Raw genomic sequence first — 17,725 nt, 5'->3', positions numbered from 1 at the left:
ACTAGCACCTAATTCTTCAATAGCCCCTTATTTTCCCCTTCTTGTGTGTTCGTTTCGCGGGTTTCAAAGGGAATTAGGGTTTCGCGGGTTTTTGATTAAAATCCGCCTTGTTGCTTGCTATTTGAAGTTTATTTGCTCTTATTGTAGGATAATCATCATCAAGTAAGTGTTTCTATCACACTCTTTGCATTTTAGCTTTAATTAATTCGAAATTCTTGAGGTGATTGAATTAGGGTTCGAAAATTCCTTGCCTAGTCGAATTTGTTCGATTAAATTGTGTTTATTTGCCCTTGATTAGCTTGTTGATGATGTTTTCGCAATTCCTCACTGTTTTTGCATGATAAATTCGAATTTTGCGCGATTTCCGCGATTAGGGTCTCTGTGAGTCGAACGTGTCGACTGTCAGACGGTCTTCTGTTGCCTTGCTTGCTTAACTTCAGTCCATGCTTACTTATTACTGTTGTTAATTGCCGTTACCGTCCCCTATCGCCTTTATATGCTGTGATTTATTAGGAATCTCGCGCTGTGAATGGTTACTCTCGACTGCCCGGAGTCATACATGCCCCATTTTCGGTTTTCATGCCGTATTAGCCCTTTTGCAGTCATTGTTTTATCATATTATCACCACTCACATGCTGCCATTCGAAATTTTTGAGGAATTGTTGGTTTTGATTTCTGGAAGTCGATTCTTTTTCGACTGATAGGGCCATTTTATGCTGTCACATGTTGGTTAGCGGGTTGTTTTAACCACGGTTAGCAGCATCTTCTCTTATTCGTGCCCTTTGATACTTTGCAGGATGGACGCGAGTTCTTTGCCTTCTACCAGTACGTCCTCCAGCTCGTCCGTGAGCGAGTCAGTGGCCCCTGCTGTTGCCACTAGCTCTGCCTCGGTCACCACTGCAGCACCAGTTCTACTTGTCTCAGCTGCAGGGACAGTGTACGCCGCAGCCAGCTCAGCCGGGAGCTCAGTTCAGGCTTCACCAGCCACTACTCCTAGGCCCTTCTCTCTGCTGGACTGCGGATTCAGGCCCCGTTTCCAGCAGCCTGGTATGCTGCCACCGAGACCACACCAGCAGGCTAGCCAGTTAGCCATCACTTCCAGCCCTTCAGAGGCTGTTGTTACGAGAGAGGGCGCTCTCACACCTCTACCGAAGATGCCCACGGTATGTTTCACTTCAGAGGCTCACCGGAAACGGTTAGCCGCCTTACTTCGTTGCCCCCTCTCCTCCACCCGTTTCCTTGCACGGACTGACCTAGAGACCTTAGGCATTTATGAGGAGGTCTGTAGTTTGTTGAACGGGACGGGTATGTCGGGTCTGATTACCATGCAGGAGGCTACCATTCGTACCCTTACGTACGAGTTCTTTAGCTCCTATTCCTTTGACACCGAGTCTTATGATGCTGACCACTCCAGTTCTTGCATTCACTTTCGACTCCGCAATGAGTCACACCACTGGACTTTGGCCAAGTTTGGCCAAGTTTTAGGCCTAGTTAGTGACGGTCCCACCGCCCCACCTCGAGACCTCCTTCAGCCACTTTGGGCTGCGCTTACTCACACTCCCTTCCCCTCACGAAAGGGAGCCCATGTTCACTTACCTGCGCCCCGTTACTACTTGCGTCTGTTAGGAGAGACTATTTTTGGGCGCCCTGAGTCCAATAATGTGACCAACACTGAGCTAGCGATTCTAGCGGGGTACCTCAACATTGACTACGGTACCCCGTTTGTTCTAAACATTGCCTATCTGGTAGCTCAGCATTGGAACGGAATTGGGACTCGGGTCAAGACCGCTATTGTCTGCGGCGGGCTAGTTACTCGGATAGCCCGCCACCTTTACCCCACTGACCCTTCACTCACTTCACCTGATGAGATGGCTCACCTTGACCTGGATGCTATGGCTGACTTGACCTGGTTCCCAAAGGCGAAGGGGAGTGCGAGGACGTGGAAGATCTGTGGTTCCACGTCTGTTACCTTGCCGTGCTCTACCCTTCCCCCACTTTTACCGCTCTCATCTGCTGCTGAGGGAGCGAGGCCACCTCCACCTACCTACCACCTCACCTTCACCCCTCCTTCCTCTTCTAGGAAGAGGAAGCGGGAGGCCGGAGCATCTTCTAGCTCCCAGACTCCGACCCAGACTCAGGCCCAGGCTGGACCGACCCCCACGCCTCAGCCTACACCCACACAGCCTACACCTCCACCTTCACTCACTCCACCTCCTTCTGGTTCGGTTTTTCCGGCCAATTTTGTCTGCCCTCCTGTTTTAGAGGCGCCCGAGGTCATGGACCAAGGGCGTCGTGATGCCGTGCTTTCGGATATGTGCAGGTACATTACTGAGATGAGACGGGATATGGCTTTGGCTGTATTCCCGCTCTACGAGTTCCATATCCGAGCCCGGCGACCGATTCCAGAGGGGTGGCCGCATCCTTCCTTCTACCGATACCCAGCGGACGGGTACCCTCCACTTTCTTCGACTCCAGAGGAGGAGGTGGAGGAGACAGCGATAGCACGAGAGGTGCGGTTACTGGCGAGCGGCGGCACGAGCTTCCAGAGAGGAGGAGAGTGACCCTCCGTTCGTACCCGGTTCGGAGGATCAGCCTGGAGATGACGACTGAGTCTCCCCCTTGTTTGTTGCTGGTTTGGGGAGACCGTTTTTGTTGAGTCGGAGTACCTGAGAGACGGCGGTGCCGACGACGAGTAGCTACTGGTCTACTCACTTCCCCCGATTTTAAATGGTTTGGGGAAGTTCGTGTTTTGTATGTTCTCTTACTCTTTTTGTTTCGTCTCCTTTATTTTTTCTTTTATTGGTTGTATACTCCCATCCCCCATTTTTCTGCTGGTGTATGCTGGAGGACAACGAGGGCGTTGTCCGTTTTGGTTTGGGGAGGGTATTGCATCCTTTTGAGTCTGCATCTGCATTTGTTTTGCATTCACGTTTAATTTTTCAGTTTGCATTTGTTGTTTATTTTCAAAAAATCAAAAATCCAAAAAAATTTAGAAAATTTAAAAAAAAACTCAAAAATATTCACGTTTAATTTTGCATATAGGTTGAGTCGGAACGGTAGATTTCCGTGATGAAATTGCACTTAACTTGTCATACCACTTGAGCCTTGCACTTTATTGATGGTTTTTAGCTTTGTCAATACGCATAGTCTACGAATTTCTGTTCAAATAATAGCTGACTGTTTAGGCTTGACCTAATAAACTGGCAAACTACTTAAAAATTCTGAGTTTTAGAGCTATAACTGGTGCCATTCATGACCAGTTCATTAGGAATTTTGGGAGTAGTACTCCTTGCATAGCATGTTCGTCTCATTTGCACATTTATGACATTCAATTTCTCGTCAAATGCACACATTCGGGTCTGCGGTTGGTGTCACATGCAGGGAGGGTCTTGCAATTTCCCTTTTTCTTACATCTTTCACCCATTTAGCTCCACTTTGACCAAAACTTGCCTTTTTGACCCATGAGCCACATTCCAAACTAAGCCTGCCTAGTCAAGCTAGTTCGTCTGTCCTTTTGTGGTATGTTTTCCGTTGCAGTTTGGTCCGTAATTCCCGTTTGGAGTTGGTGTTTGTATTAAGGAAGGAGGAAGAGAAAAAAAAAGTATTGAAAAAAAAAAGAAGAAAAAAAAAAAACAAAATGAAAAAACATGATGAGATTCACGTACAAAAAGAAGAAAAGAAAAGAAAGAAAAAATTGTGAAAAGTTGGACCCTCTTGTCAGAGTTGAGAAGATGTTTGAAGACGTACAATCGACAAGAGGGTTGGTTGTTCCAGTTAGTTGTCTCAGACGGTGTTTAAAAAAGGGAACTTTGTGACCGTCTGACTCCTCCACTCTTATTCTATAATTTTTTGAGGAGATTGTGCTTTCAGTTTAGTGAGTTTTGTGCCAAGTGAAGGGCACCTGTGTTAGTCTTTCAGTCAGTTTGAGATCCGGATGATTTGTTATGGTCCTGTAGGAACTAGCTTGGCGCTTTTACCTCCACATTTCCATAACTTGTTTTGCCTTTTCTCACCTGAACCTCACTATTCCCATATTAATTGCAAATCCTCGGCTGTGACGGACATTATTTGGTTGGAGTGTGTGCATTAGTACTTGAATTGTCTTTCATTTTTGCTGCATGCATGCTATGTAGGTCGCAGTTAGGCGAGTGACTGTCCTTTCTTCTCTCTTTTACATATTACATTTGCCCTTTGCTTCATGAGAGAAGAGTGACCACGTGAGAGTCCGGTTTTGTTGGTCTTTCAAGGTCGATAGGTCAGCTTTATTTCTGAACAGCTCATAATTCGTTTGCGTATTGACTGCTTAGCTTTAACCGTTGATTTTCGTTGCATTAAACTGGTTCAAGTAGACAAGTTAAGCTAGCTTTGAGTTATCATTTCCGTTCCATTAGTTTTGTTTTGAGTTTACTCGAGGGCGAGCAAAGGTTTGGTTTGGGGAGATTTGATACGTGCCTAATGTATAGTCTTTTTGGCCTATTTCAGCACGTATTTCTATGCATTTCTCTACTATTTTTATAGTATTTTGCCCCGAATTGGCTACTTTGGTGTATTTTGTCCTTTTTATAGGAATGATCGCGAAAGTGGTGGAACCATGCTCCTTTTCGTCCTTTTTGCATGCATTTAGAGGAGACGGGATTATCCCAGAGCGAGATGTTGGACTAGGAAGTGTCGTTGCACGCACTACGAGGCATTTGGGTGAAGACGTAAGCTGAATTGAAGACCCAGGTGGTCTATCGAGGTGATTGGTGGTCTATCGAGCAGTTTATAGGACGATCGAAGGGTTCCTATGCTCTCTGAGGCTCGATCGAGAGGTTCCTTCCTCGATCGAGTAGGATGCACATGATCAAGTCCTCGATCGAGTTGATTGTTGCTCGATCGGGGGACTTCTGCTGAGACATTGGTCGATCGAGTAGTTTTGCCTACTCGATCGAGAGGTTTTCGACATATTGGGCTTTAATCAGTCCGTGTTTTATATTTCCGCATAAACACTTAGGGGTTTTGGCTATTTAACCTATGTTTTACTAGGTTATTAGTCATTCATTCCTACTATTCCCTTTACTATCTCTTTTACTATCTTTCACATTAGAACGACTGCTATTTTCCTACGTTACTTTTCCTTCTCTTTGTTGCTTGCATTTTGGGATTATTTCACTCGGACTTGGTTGTTCTTTACGCCGGAATCGCTTAGATTGTAATCTCCTTTCTTCTCTTAATAATAATTAACCTTTTGTTGCATTGTTTTCTTGTTTTTGTTATCATTCTTTCTGCCCTAATTTATATTAGTGCATTTTATTGTTATTTCGTCATGTCTTCTGCTGGAATCTTGTTTCTTTGCTAGTTCCATTAATAATATGAGTAGCTAAACCCTTCATGTTGGGATTAGGGGATCTGCGGTAGAATAATGACGACGCAGTGAATGAATTAGACGAATTGACATAAGAGACTCTGTCACTATAGCAATATAACTGTAATTCTCGACCTAGTTGAGTGCACGCTTCTATGTCACCCATTAATCTGGCTACAATTAATCCTGGATCGAAAGATTGGACTAAATAGGCCTGCTATAAACAGTAGACTACCCTAATGAGGACGAAAGTTAAGTTAGTGGTATTTTAGGGTGGGAAGTGGACCGAAAGGACCTTCTAATATCCGTCTCGCATTAGTTAAATCCGAGTCATTTATCGCTAAGTTGTTGTGCTACCGTAGTGAACCGAGTTCCCGACATGTCCCCCTCTTATTGTTAGTTTCAAATCATTTTCCTGCTTATCTGCTCTCCTCTTTATTTCTCTTCCTTTTACTCCGTAGTTTAGAACCAAAAATTTAATCAACACCAATTGTTACCATAGGATTAGAAATAGATAGCTGTAGTTGCATTCCTCCCTGTGGATTCGATACTCGACTGCCTCTACTACATTTTTAGTTGAGACCGTTAGGTTTTATTTTTGACAGGTACGCGACAGACGTGTCACCTAATACGGTAAATGGATGTTTAATTTCCGTCTTGCATGCAAATCAACCATAAATCCAACTCGACATCTTATACTTGATACTTGGATTAAATCAACCGACTTAGAAAGCTCTTATATGTTAGGTTTAAATTATTGGATGCGCATTCATGCATTTAAACCATTTTATCAACTTTTGCATTCAACCAACCAAGATCGATCAGTAGGGGCCGCTACCGCGGGTGGGATTGGGTGTCTGATTAAAGGGCTTCCCAATAGGTACCTTCAGCTCTTACTCAGAAACTTTGGATAGCGGACGACCTTATCCAGGGCATACGAGAGTCATTCTAGAGATATGATGCTAAAGAGGGACGATTCCTTATCTTTAGTACCTATGTCAAACACTGCTTTGTGCTTCGTTTGACCGAGTTATAAAGTGGATTCGAACGGGTTCCAAGCATCCCACAAATGCTTGGTGGCCACTCCGAACATCTCCAATCGTTTCGAAACCCTTACCGAGACGAAACCAACCGATCTAAAACGATCCGCTCGAAAGCATTTTTACGCCACCGAGCGTGGCTTTCAAAAGACCGCTATACGTCCAACAGATCGGCTTGGCGTGTAGGTGGCCATGTCCACATATTGGCGACTCCGCTGGGGAAAACTAGGACACTTATGTCTTTGTGATCTCTAGATGCTGAGACTCGAATAAGGTCTTGGTTAGAATGCATTAATTGATATTACGGTCACGGTCGGGTTCCTTGTCCGGGCCCACAACCTAACACTTTTTGACCAATTGGCTCGTCTCGTCAGCGTGAGTTTTCTCCTCCCCGCATTTCTAATCCCGATTGAGTCAAGCATACCATTGACGATACACATTTCTGTTTCGTCAAAGAGCTTTCATCACTTTCGAGCACAAGGCTAGGGCACCCTCCTTACACATTTTGTTTGGATTGGTATCCCTCTTGCAAATCGGGGTTTGATTGCTTGGTGTGTAACCCACCCTTCTAAGCCAAAACCCGTGTCAGCATAATTCATAATATAATGAAACTGTGAGTGCTTATGTGCTACTTGATGATAAGTCCTTCCGTGTCATTTTCAAACTTTCAAAAACACCTTTTTGCACCGTTATAATGGCCGTTTCAAACCTCTGTCTTTAGCCGACCGTTGCACGCCTTTCTAGACCATCGTAATGACGATTTTCAAAACCGGTTTTTATAACCATTTCAACACGCCTTTCTAGGCCGTCGTAATGACGATTTTCAAACTCGGTTTTCTACAACCACTTCAAATAACCTTTTTACGCCGTTATAATCGCCGCGTCTAGACACGGATTTTAACCCGTTTCGCGCCGACAATGGCTCTTTCAAAACCCGAGGAAAGCACACACCCTTTTCTCGAGACACTTTCAAGATCCCAAGGACCGTGCACCGTCCCCGAGACCTCTTCAAACATTTCAAAACCCTATTTTCAAAACGTATAATTTTGAATTTCAAAAACCGTCTTGGGAAACAGTATATTGTTTTCCGAGCCGACTCAAGCTCAAAACCGTCTTTTGCAAACAAACTTAAGACAACCATTTCAACTGACCGACTTCCGGAGATCCCTATCTTCGGAAGCCGTCGTAATGACGATTTTCAAACCCGGTTTTTATAACCATTTTAACACGCCTTTCTAGGACGTCGTAATGACGATTTTCAAACCCGGTTTTTATAACCATTTCAACACGCCTTTCGAGGCCGTCGTAATGACGATTTTCAAACTCGGTTTTCTACAACCACTTCAAATCACCTTTGTACGCCGTTATAATCGCCGCGTCTAGACACGGATTTTAACCCGTTTCGCGCCGATAATGGCTCTTTCAAAATCCAAGGAAAGCACACAGCCTTTTCTCCAGACACTTTCGAGATCCCGAGGACCATGCACCGTCCCCGAGACCTCTTCAAACATTTCAAAACCCGTTTTTCAAAATATACAATTTTGAATTTCAAAAACCGTCTTGGGAAACAGTACATTGTTTTCCGAGCCGAATCAAGCTCAAAATCGTCTTTTGCAAACAAACTTAAGACAACCATTTCAACTGACCGACTTACGGAGATCCTTATCTTCGGAAGCCGTCCATAAAGCGACAAATGAATCTTTTTGAAAATTGCAATTTTCGAAAACTTTAGTCCACCACTCCAATTCTGCCTCGTGTTTATCCGGTCGAAGCAAACGTACTTATGGTTCTTTACTTATGAGTCGTCTCACCATGAGACTCGTCCAATGGTGTCACGCCGCTATGTTGGACGCTTGTCAAAGGTTCGGTTAACACCGTCACGTCATAAATCGAGTCAGCACCGAGGTACCACACACGGTCATCCTCGTCTTGTTGAGTCTGGTCTTTGTCTTGTCCTTTGCGTTGTCTGCATTCAGCCTTTGAACCGTGTCGAATTGAGTTGTAATGTGAGCCGTTTTTTATGCCTCAGAGCCATGGCCCCGTCTTCAACTTCGTCCGTCAACAACAACAACAATGATAACAACAGAGATGTCATGACTGCTCAGCTAGCCAACTTGCTCACTGCTCTTAAGGTCACTCTGGATCGTGTCGAGACTCGTATCGACACCCTGGAAAACAAGGAAGCTGGAGAGCATAACACTCCACCTTTGACTGAAACAGAGAAGAGGCTCAAGCTCTTGGAAGAACAATACCTAGCCCGGGGAAACAATATCTATCTTGAGAACAACCGAAGGTTTGAACGTGTTGGGGATCAACTACCCGACAACTTTACCCTGACTGATGTGCCCAAATTCAAGGGAGTGGAGGACCCACTCAATTATATCCGAGCCTTCAAAGACTACATGGCCATAAAAGGGGTAAAATAGGAACTTTTCACCCGGATCTTCCCATCATCATTGGAGCCGATCCCTCGCCAATAGTACTACTCCCTTGACCCGAAGAACCTTACCACCTGGGATGAGGTCGCAGTTGAATTTGATAAGCAATATGCCGACAACGTCGAAATCCAAGCCAATTAATACCCGTACTCTTAGGGTCCTAACCCAGAACGACAAGGAGGGATTCACCGAGTTCTTAACCCCGTTGGAGGAAGGTAAGCACTCAGTTGGTTAGCAAGCCGAGTGAGTCAACCTTGGTGGAAAAATTTGTCAACAATCTCTGCCCGGTATACGCCAACTTACTGAGGTACTAAAACATTACGACCTTCCAGGATCTGCAAATCCTGGGGACACGCATTGAAGATGACCTCTGAAAGGGTGTCCTAGCCAAAACTACCGGTAGAGGCTACCGGGGATCCACCTCAACCGGATCTCGCCCTTATGGTCAGACGAACAAGATTGATGAGGTCAACCTCCTTGAACCAGCCGCCAAGAGACCTGATCGACCCCAAAGAGTGTTCACCAATATAGGGTTGACTTATGCGAGCGCCCTAAAGAGGCTCATGGACCAAGGGAAGCTACAACCAATCGGACCCACCCCAGATCCGTCTGATGCTAGGAAATCCCACTTATGGAACCCTAATGCCTATTGTCAGTACCACGAAGGGAAAGGGCATGACACAGAAACCTGCTTCAAACTCAAACACATCATCCAAGGCATGATCGAGAAGGGAGAATTGCCTTTGCCTCCACCGACTAAACCAAACAACAAAACAAACCCTTTGGGAATCCATGCCATCTCCGATGATGAGCCAATCTTGGACTGCTCACACCTCATCCTGCCAGTCTATGACGAGGTGAATGCCTTGGAGAAGGATGCCTCGGACGGGGTATTAGTGCTCAGAGCCGCAACTATGCTTGCCATATTCCAACAAGTTGACGATGCTTACTGCCGACTGATTTTCAATCCTCCAACACCACGCCCGAGGGAAGGTCCCCCGAGCACCCAAAACTACCCTCACAAAAACTACCCTCACCCTGATGGATTGCTCCCGTGACCATTCTGGCATGCACCCCACAATAATCAACCTCACAAAAACAACCCTCACAAAAATGTCCCTCACAAAAACTGCCCACCGAGGAATACCCCTCCAAGGTACCTTCGAGATCCCGAAATTAATGGCATCTGGAGAGATGATGTTGAAGATGTCTATATTGTCCCAGGGAAAGTGAAACAGCCGAAAGAGATCGGTCATCTTACCCGGTCCAGACGCCCCTACCAAAACCCGAATATTTCAACGGTCACTCCAACAACGAATGACCAAGTTGTCCCGGACATGGACACTCAACCCAAGGCTCCCGAGAATTCGATCCTCAAACAACTACAGAAAGCAAAAGCCGAAATCTCAATTTGGCAACTGATTGCCACCTCCTTTGAGCATCGGCAAGCTCTATTGCAAGCCTTGGGAAAATTTACTGTGCCCTCTACCTCCTCTCCATAAGAAGTGGTGGCACACATGACAAGGGATGTCCCCGACCTGAACAACTCGGTCATATTCTCTGACGAAGATATCCCTCCCTTCGGAGCCAACCACAACCTGGCCCTGTACATCACCGTACAATGCCTCAAAAAGAATGTGTCTATGGTTCTTGTGGATGACGGATTTGCGGTGAATGTCATTCCCCTAAAGACGTCCCATAAACTGGGTATCAAAGAAGCTGATTTGGTCCCAACCAATCAAGGAGTACGCGCTTATGACGGCACTCGTCGTAAGGTCGCAGGGCTTATCACTCTAATCGTCGCAACCGGACCACTGGAGAGGTAAACCAGATTTCAAGTAGTCAACATCGACACCTCCTTCAACATGCTCCTGGGACGTCCCTGGAGTCACGCCGTCAAGGTAGTTACCTCAACTCTCCACCAGAAAATCAGGGTCCCCTTTAACGGGAAAACGATCACAACTCTTGGCTCCCCGATCAAAGTTGTCATGAGAAAAAGAATAGCCTCCCAAGCCATCAAGGAGGACGACAATGAAATGTGGGGATTCCAAGCCGTGAATGCCATAACTGATGGATCAACACCCTTTGATTGTGATCTGTTTGCCAATCTCACAGTCAACTGCATCCTGATGCGCCAGGGTTACTTCCCGGGTTTACCCCTCAATCCACTGAAGAACACCTTACCTCCTTTGAAACAGGTTAAGGTCCCCAACATCCCCTTCGGGCTGGGCTATGAACCTACCGATGAATATTTCCTGGAGATGAGCCTTCTAGTTCGAAAGCACAAGAAGCACTAAGTTATCCTCCGTCCCTATCATCTGACCCTCAATGGATACTTTGTCCCCGAGGGAGAGTCCGAGCTCTACCATGGCTTTCCCGAGCCTATATATGACTCTGTGGCCAAGGTCAGACACCCGGGTGTGGAAGTCCTCCAGGACTGCTACTTTATTCCCGACAACACTGAAGCCGCATCAACCGAGTCTAAGCCGTCCTCATGCCTCGATGGACAAGTTGTCACTCTCCTTTTTGGAGAGGATAACATCAAACACCTCGACTATGAGGACATCATCAACATCGCCCTGAAGTCAACCAATTTGACCCAACCGCCTTGATCTCCGATACTGGCTCGGAGAAAGATACACAAGGCTGGAGGAGGACCGTCAAGTGGACCGATCGCCAAGGCCGCATTCTCAAGATCACAACGGAGAAGGCCCAATGTTCAAAGAGGGAAGTGAAGAAGAATCTGAATCTGAGTCGGAGTTGGAGTCAGAGTCTTTCATAGCTCCTAACACTCCTGATGTCCCAGTCAAGGTCCCCTTCCCGCTGTTTTATCACAAACTCGTGGCTGATTCAGAGGCTGAGTCTACTAGGGTCACCCTCACTCCCATGAAAGGTGACAACCTGGAGCCTGTTCCAGGGGCCACCTCCTAGTTGTGTCGCCTCTAACTGACCATGAGATGTCTGTCCTCTCCGAGCTTTTCACTCGTGTCAACTTAATGAACGCTAAGTTTGCTTATGACTCGTCTCAATTTAACTGCAATGTAATTCTGTATGACTAAGAGAAATTTGACTTGAGTGACTACCCACCTCACTTAGCCAAAAAACTTGACAAAAGGGAAACCAAAACCCCAGTCCTAGAAGAGACCGAACCTATTAACGTAGGAACCGACAACACACCTCAAGAACTTAGGATAGGGACAACCCTGGACCCCTCAGAAAGACAACAGTTCATTGACCTCCTCCACGAATACAAGGACGTATTCGCCTGGTCCTACAAAGATATGCCTAGGATTGACAGAGAAATTGCAGAGCTCCGGATACCCATTACACCCGGAGCTAAACCCGTAAAGAAAAAGTTGTGCCGGATGCGTCCTGAATGGCCCTGAAAATCAAAGAAGAAGTGGCTAAATAGTTCAAGGCTAGTTTCATCAAAGTGTCTGAATACTCTGACTGGGGGGCCAACATTGTTCCTGTACCGAGGAAAGACGGGAGAATTCGGGTTTGCGTCAACTTTAGGGATCTGAACAAGGCGAGTCAACAGGACGACTTCCCTTTGCCACATGTTGACATTCTGGTGGACAATACTGCCGAGCATGCTCTCCTATCATTCATGGACGGGTATGCTTGTTACAACCAGATTAAAATGGCTGAGGAAGACATGTACAAGACTACATTCACTACACAGTGGGGTACATACTGCTACAAGGTCATGCCTTTCGACCTCATCAACGCCGGAACAACCTATCAAAGAACCGCTACCACTCTTCTACATGATATGATGCACAAGGAGGTAGAGGTATATGTCGATGATATGATCGTCAAGTCAAGAGAACGAGACGGCCACATCAACGCCCTTCGGAAGTTCTTCGCTCGTCTGCGGAAATATAACATGAGACTAAATCCTCAGAAGTGTGCATTCGGGGTCACCTCCGGAAAACTCTTGGGACATGTCGTCAGCAAAAGAGGCATTGAGATTGATCCAACCAAAATCAAAGCCCTTCAACAAATGCCACGGCCTAAGAACGAGAAAGGAAATTCGGGGATTTCTCGGTCAGGTTCAATACATCAGCCGCTTCATTGTCAAGCTCACCATGATTTGTGAACTAATCTTCAAGAAACTTCACGCCTCCGATCACACCAATTTAGACGACGACTGCCAAAAAGCCTTCGACAGGATAAAGGAAATCCTATCCAAACCTCCTGTCCCCATGCCACCTCAACCGGGGATCTCTTTATCCCTATACCTGACTGTTACCGACACATCCATGGGAGCAATGCTAGCACAAACGGTCAACGGCGAAGAATGAGCCATCTACTACATCAGTAAAAAGTTCGTTGAGTACGAAACAAGGTACACCCAACTGGAAAAGACATGTCTTACCCTAGTATGGTCAACAAAGAAGCTGCGACAATACATGCTCAGCTACACGGTCCACATCTACTCCAAGATGGACCCTGTCAAATACATCTTCGAGAAACCCGTACTAAACGGAAGCCTGTCTAGGTGGACGCTCATGCTGTCCGAATTTGACCTCAAGTTTGTATCCTTCAAGGTTATCAAGGGAAGAGCAGTCGCCGATTTCATAGCAGAGAATCCCGTCAATGAGGATCCAACGACCGACACATGGTCACTTCCTGACGAGGACATTCTTTGTACCGACTCCGACGCATGGGACCTATACTTAGATGGTGCATAAAATCTGAGAGGCTTCGGGGTGGGAATCCTTCTAATATCACTAGAGGGAGAACATGTTCCGATGGAGGTCAAGCTAGACTTTGCCGTCACCAACAATGCCGCTGAATATGAAGCATGTCTCATTGGCCTACAAGCAGCCATAACACTTGGCATCAAGAGACTGAGAGTCCACGGCGATTCCTCGCTCATCATCAATCAGGTGTCCGGATCGTGGAAAATATGACGTGACAGCTTAGCTCCCTACCGTGCGAAAACCAATCAAGAGGCCGAGTTCTTCGACCAAATCGACTACTTCCACTTGCCACGAGAGGAAATCAATTTGCTAATGCCCTGACAAAACTTGTCGCGCTCGTCAACATACCTGACGACATCACATCAATGCCCCTATATGTCGAGAGAATGAGCGAGCCGGCTCACATTTGTGCCATCAACAACGATGACGAAAACCATGCCGAACCTTGGTACCAAGCCATCCTCAACTACAAAACCAAAAACGAATTCCCTCCCAACTCTGACCCAAGAGGACAAAGAGCCATCCGTACTTGCGTCACAATTCGTGATAAACCAAAATGAACTATACAAAAGAACACCCCAAGGGATTCTCCTCCTTTGCATTGACCATCACAAAGCCAAAAAAGTCATGGGAGAGGTTCACGACGGAGAATATGGCCCTCACATGAGCGCAATGATGCTGACCCGGAAAATCATGCGGTTAGGTTACTACTGGGCCACCATGGAAGCCGATTGCCGTAACTACGTCAAACATTGCCACAATTTCCAGATATTCGCCAACATACAACACATACCACCATCCCTCTTATACACCATGACATCACCCTGGCCTTTCTCAACCTGTGGCATCGACATCATTGGGAAGGTTAACCTCATAGGCACCAAGGGGCATTGCTTCGTCCTCGTCGCCATCGACTATTTCACCAAATGGGTGGAAGAACAGTCATATGCAGTCTTGACCGCCAAACAAGTGGCCAAGTTCATTCAAAAAACATCATCTGCCGATATGGGGTACCCCATGAGATCATCAGCGATCAAGGCTCTCACTTTCGGGCAGAAACTCAGGCCTTGCTGGACAAATACAAGATCAAACGACATCGATCATCCCCCTACCGTCCCCAAACCAACGGAGCGGTGTAGGCGGCTAACAAAACGCTTGTCACCATTATCAAAAAAATGCAAGACAACTACCACGATTGACCGAGCAAACTCCCATTCGCACTTTGGGGATATCGAACCTCCATCCAAACACCGACAGGCGCCACACCCTTCTACCTAGCATACGGTATGGAAGCGGTTCAACCGGTAGAGTTAGAAGTCCCTTCTCTACGCATCATACTGGAGAGTCAAGTCCCTGAGGTCATACCTATAGGGCAACACTCTTAATTGATCATTTAATTAATCGTATAATGTTACGAGTTAATTAAATTACTTGAAAATTGACGGACAATTTTGGAAGTAAAATTTACGTATCACATTGAAATTGATTAAAATGAGATACGGTCTGAGTAATCGAATTGTATCATTACTCAGATGAAATTATTGTTTAAGGAAACAAAATTAAATTTGAATGAATTATTATAAATAAAAATTGTTGTGATTTATAAATTGGTAAAATATTTTGGTACAAGTAATTATGAATTACTAAGTCGATTTTTGTATGTGACGTATTTTTAATAATACGTTGATTTTTAATATGTTAAAAATGCACAACAAATTTATGCAACATATGACATGTGACATATTGACAATTGACAAAAATAAAATGGATTCCATGTTATCCATATGGACCGAAATATTGGGTGTAATTAACATATTCTTATAATGTTAATTAAAATTAGTGGAAGATGTAATCATTTTTCTACAACTAGGCGTGCATACCTAGTGTGTCTTGTGGAAGAGCACCAAGCCCATGCATTGGCCTTCCTCCACCCACCTACCCGGTTTCACCTAGAAAAGAACAAGGGTTCTTTTGCTTAAATATTATTATTCACCATATGCATGTGTGTGTGTGATAATTATTATTCATTTCATCTCATCAAAAATATTTTTAGAGAGATAAAAATATTTTCCCTCTTCCTCCTTCTCCTACCCGGTTTTAGGAGACAAAATCAAAATTATTTTGGGTCAATTTTCTTACAAAATTAATATTGTACTAGTATTTATAATATTGATTTTATTTAAGAGTGTGCTTTGGGTATAATTTCTTGGGAGAGATCCTACACTTGGGTCTTTGTTCATCCAAAAGGAAAGCTCAAGAACAAAAGAGAAGGAGATCTCTTTTGTGCCCATATGAACCGAAATTCCAATGTAAGGATGAATTCTTCTTTATTTTGTTAAATTGTTTGCATGCATAAGATCACTTGTTAATGTTATGACAAATTAAATTGGAACATATATGAATATGTTAGTATATAGATCTATTTTTCCTGCAATCGGTATCAAGAGCCATGGTTGTTTGCATGCAAATCGGTTAAAAGTTTTTCCGAGTTATAAGAATAACATATAAAACTTGAATAATTAGTGTTATTATGAGATATCACGAAATTAATTTATGCATGTTAAATTTCTGGTCCTAAAATGTTTTTAGGATATTTTGGTTAATTTACGGATTTTTTTATTGTTCATATTATACAATAATGGCATTCAAATATGATTTTATGAGTAAAAATGTCATTTTCGGTCTAAAATTAGCTATACTTCGAATTTTCCAGTGATTTTTGGATATGTAATCACATATATTATTTTGAGATGACCTGTAAATTTTCATAATTTTTGGACATGTTATGCTCGAAAATGGATTTTTCATTATTAAAATCGATTTTAGGTGAAAAATAGGTTAATATGAGATAAATTTCGAATCTGGTCATAGAAATTTAGTATGTTGTCACATGCAATTTTACAAGATGTGTGTAAAATAATGGGCTATAGTGAAGTCTTTTTGCATGATTTATGGATTTTTGAAGAAAAATGGCATGAATAGTGACCTAATTATGAAAAATTAATAAAACATACTCTATGACTAAAGAAAAACATCATATGTTGCATTTTATTATCTTTTTCAGATCTAAAATTGAAAAGTTAATGTATATAATTTTTCACATGTTTTTATGATTATTTTAGTTAAAACCGATAAACCGCAACATTGTTTTTCCGAAAAAATTCGAAATTTTTAACCTAAGGTTTTGAACATTATGAGTGTCATGTTTTTTTCCAGAATGTTCATGAGTTTAATTTCAAATTTTAAATTTATTTGAAATTTTGTGATTTATTTGAAGTTTATAGCTTATTTTTGTAATTTTAAGTCCATTAATGAACAAATTTTATAAATATGAAGTTAATTATGGTCAAATAATTAGTGAAGACTAAATTTTGAATCCTAAGAGGTTAGGGTAATTAACTTATGCATAAATATGAATTTATGTAATTTTTGTGATTGTAAAATGTTGAAATCACGCAAATCCGTAAAAACCAAGTAATATACGATATTGGCTAATTAAAGGCGATTTAGCATAAAATTGGGCATGTTCATACATATTATAATGCTGAATTTTCTTTATGATTGTCATAATTTAATTTATGTAATTTTTGAATTATGTAATTTTTACTTAGTATGGCCTTTGTTTTTATTGGTATTACCCGAAATGTATGAGAATATCGATTCGGTTGTAATTTTATTGTGATCTCGTATCACCGTTTTGTAATTTAATAGATTTATTTTATTTTAGTTACAAATGTATAATAGGAAATTATGTAATTTGCTATGTAATTTAATTTATCTCGGAGTTCCCAAAGACGGATTTCTTCAAGATGGCGATACATAAAGACGGTGTTACCTCGAGATGCGTGCCACAACCGAAGTTCAAGGGACCAATGGAGTTGGTTTCCGAATATGTAATAGTTAAATTGTTTTTCTATTTTAGGAAGGCCATACTAGGATTTATTTTTATGTTTGCATTTTATTTATATGTTGCATGCATCGCTAAATCGCCATAACTAAAACATGCATCCTCATCTCATCGAGTTTATCGACCGTGTCAATTAGAATTATCGTAGTTCACCGCTTTAGTTCACTTAAAACGTGATAGATAATAAATTGACATGACCTCTCGGTAAAACAATTAATTGAGACATAGCCTTACCAAATAGTAGAAACCATGAAAACCTATTTCGCGAGGGAGTGCACTCGGCCCTA

This window comes from Silene latifolia, chromosome 9 (assembly GCF_048544455.1).
Source record: "Silene latifolia isolate original U9 population chromosome 9, ASM4854445v1, whole genome shotgun sequence".
Lineage (NCBI taxonomy): Eukaryota > Viridiplantae > Streptophyta > Magnoliopsida > Caryophyllales > Caryophyllaceae > Silene > Silene latifolia.
The sequence above is the reverse complement of the archived record's forward strand: the minus strand, read 5'-3'. Positions refer to the sequence as shown.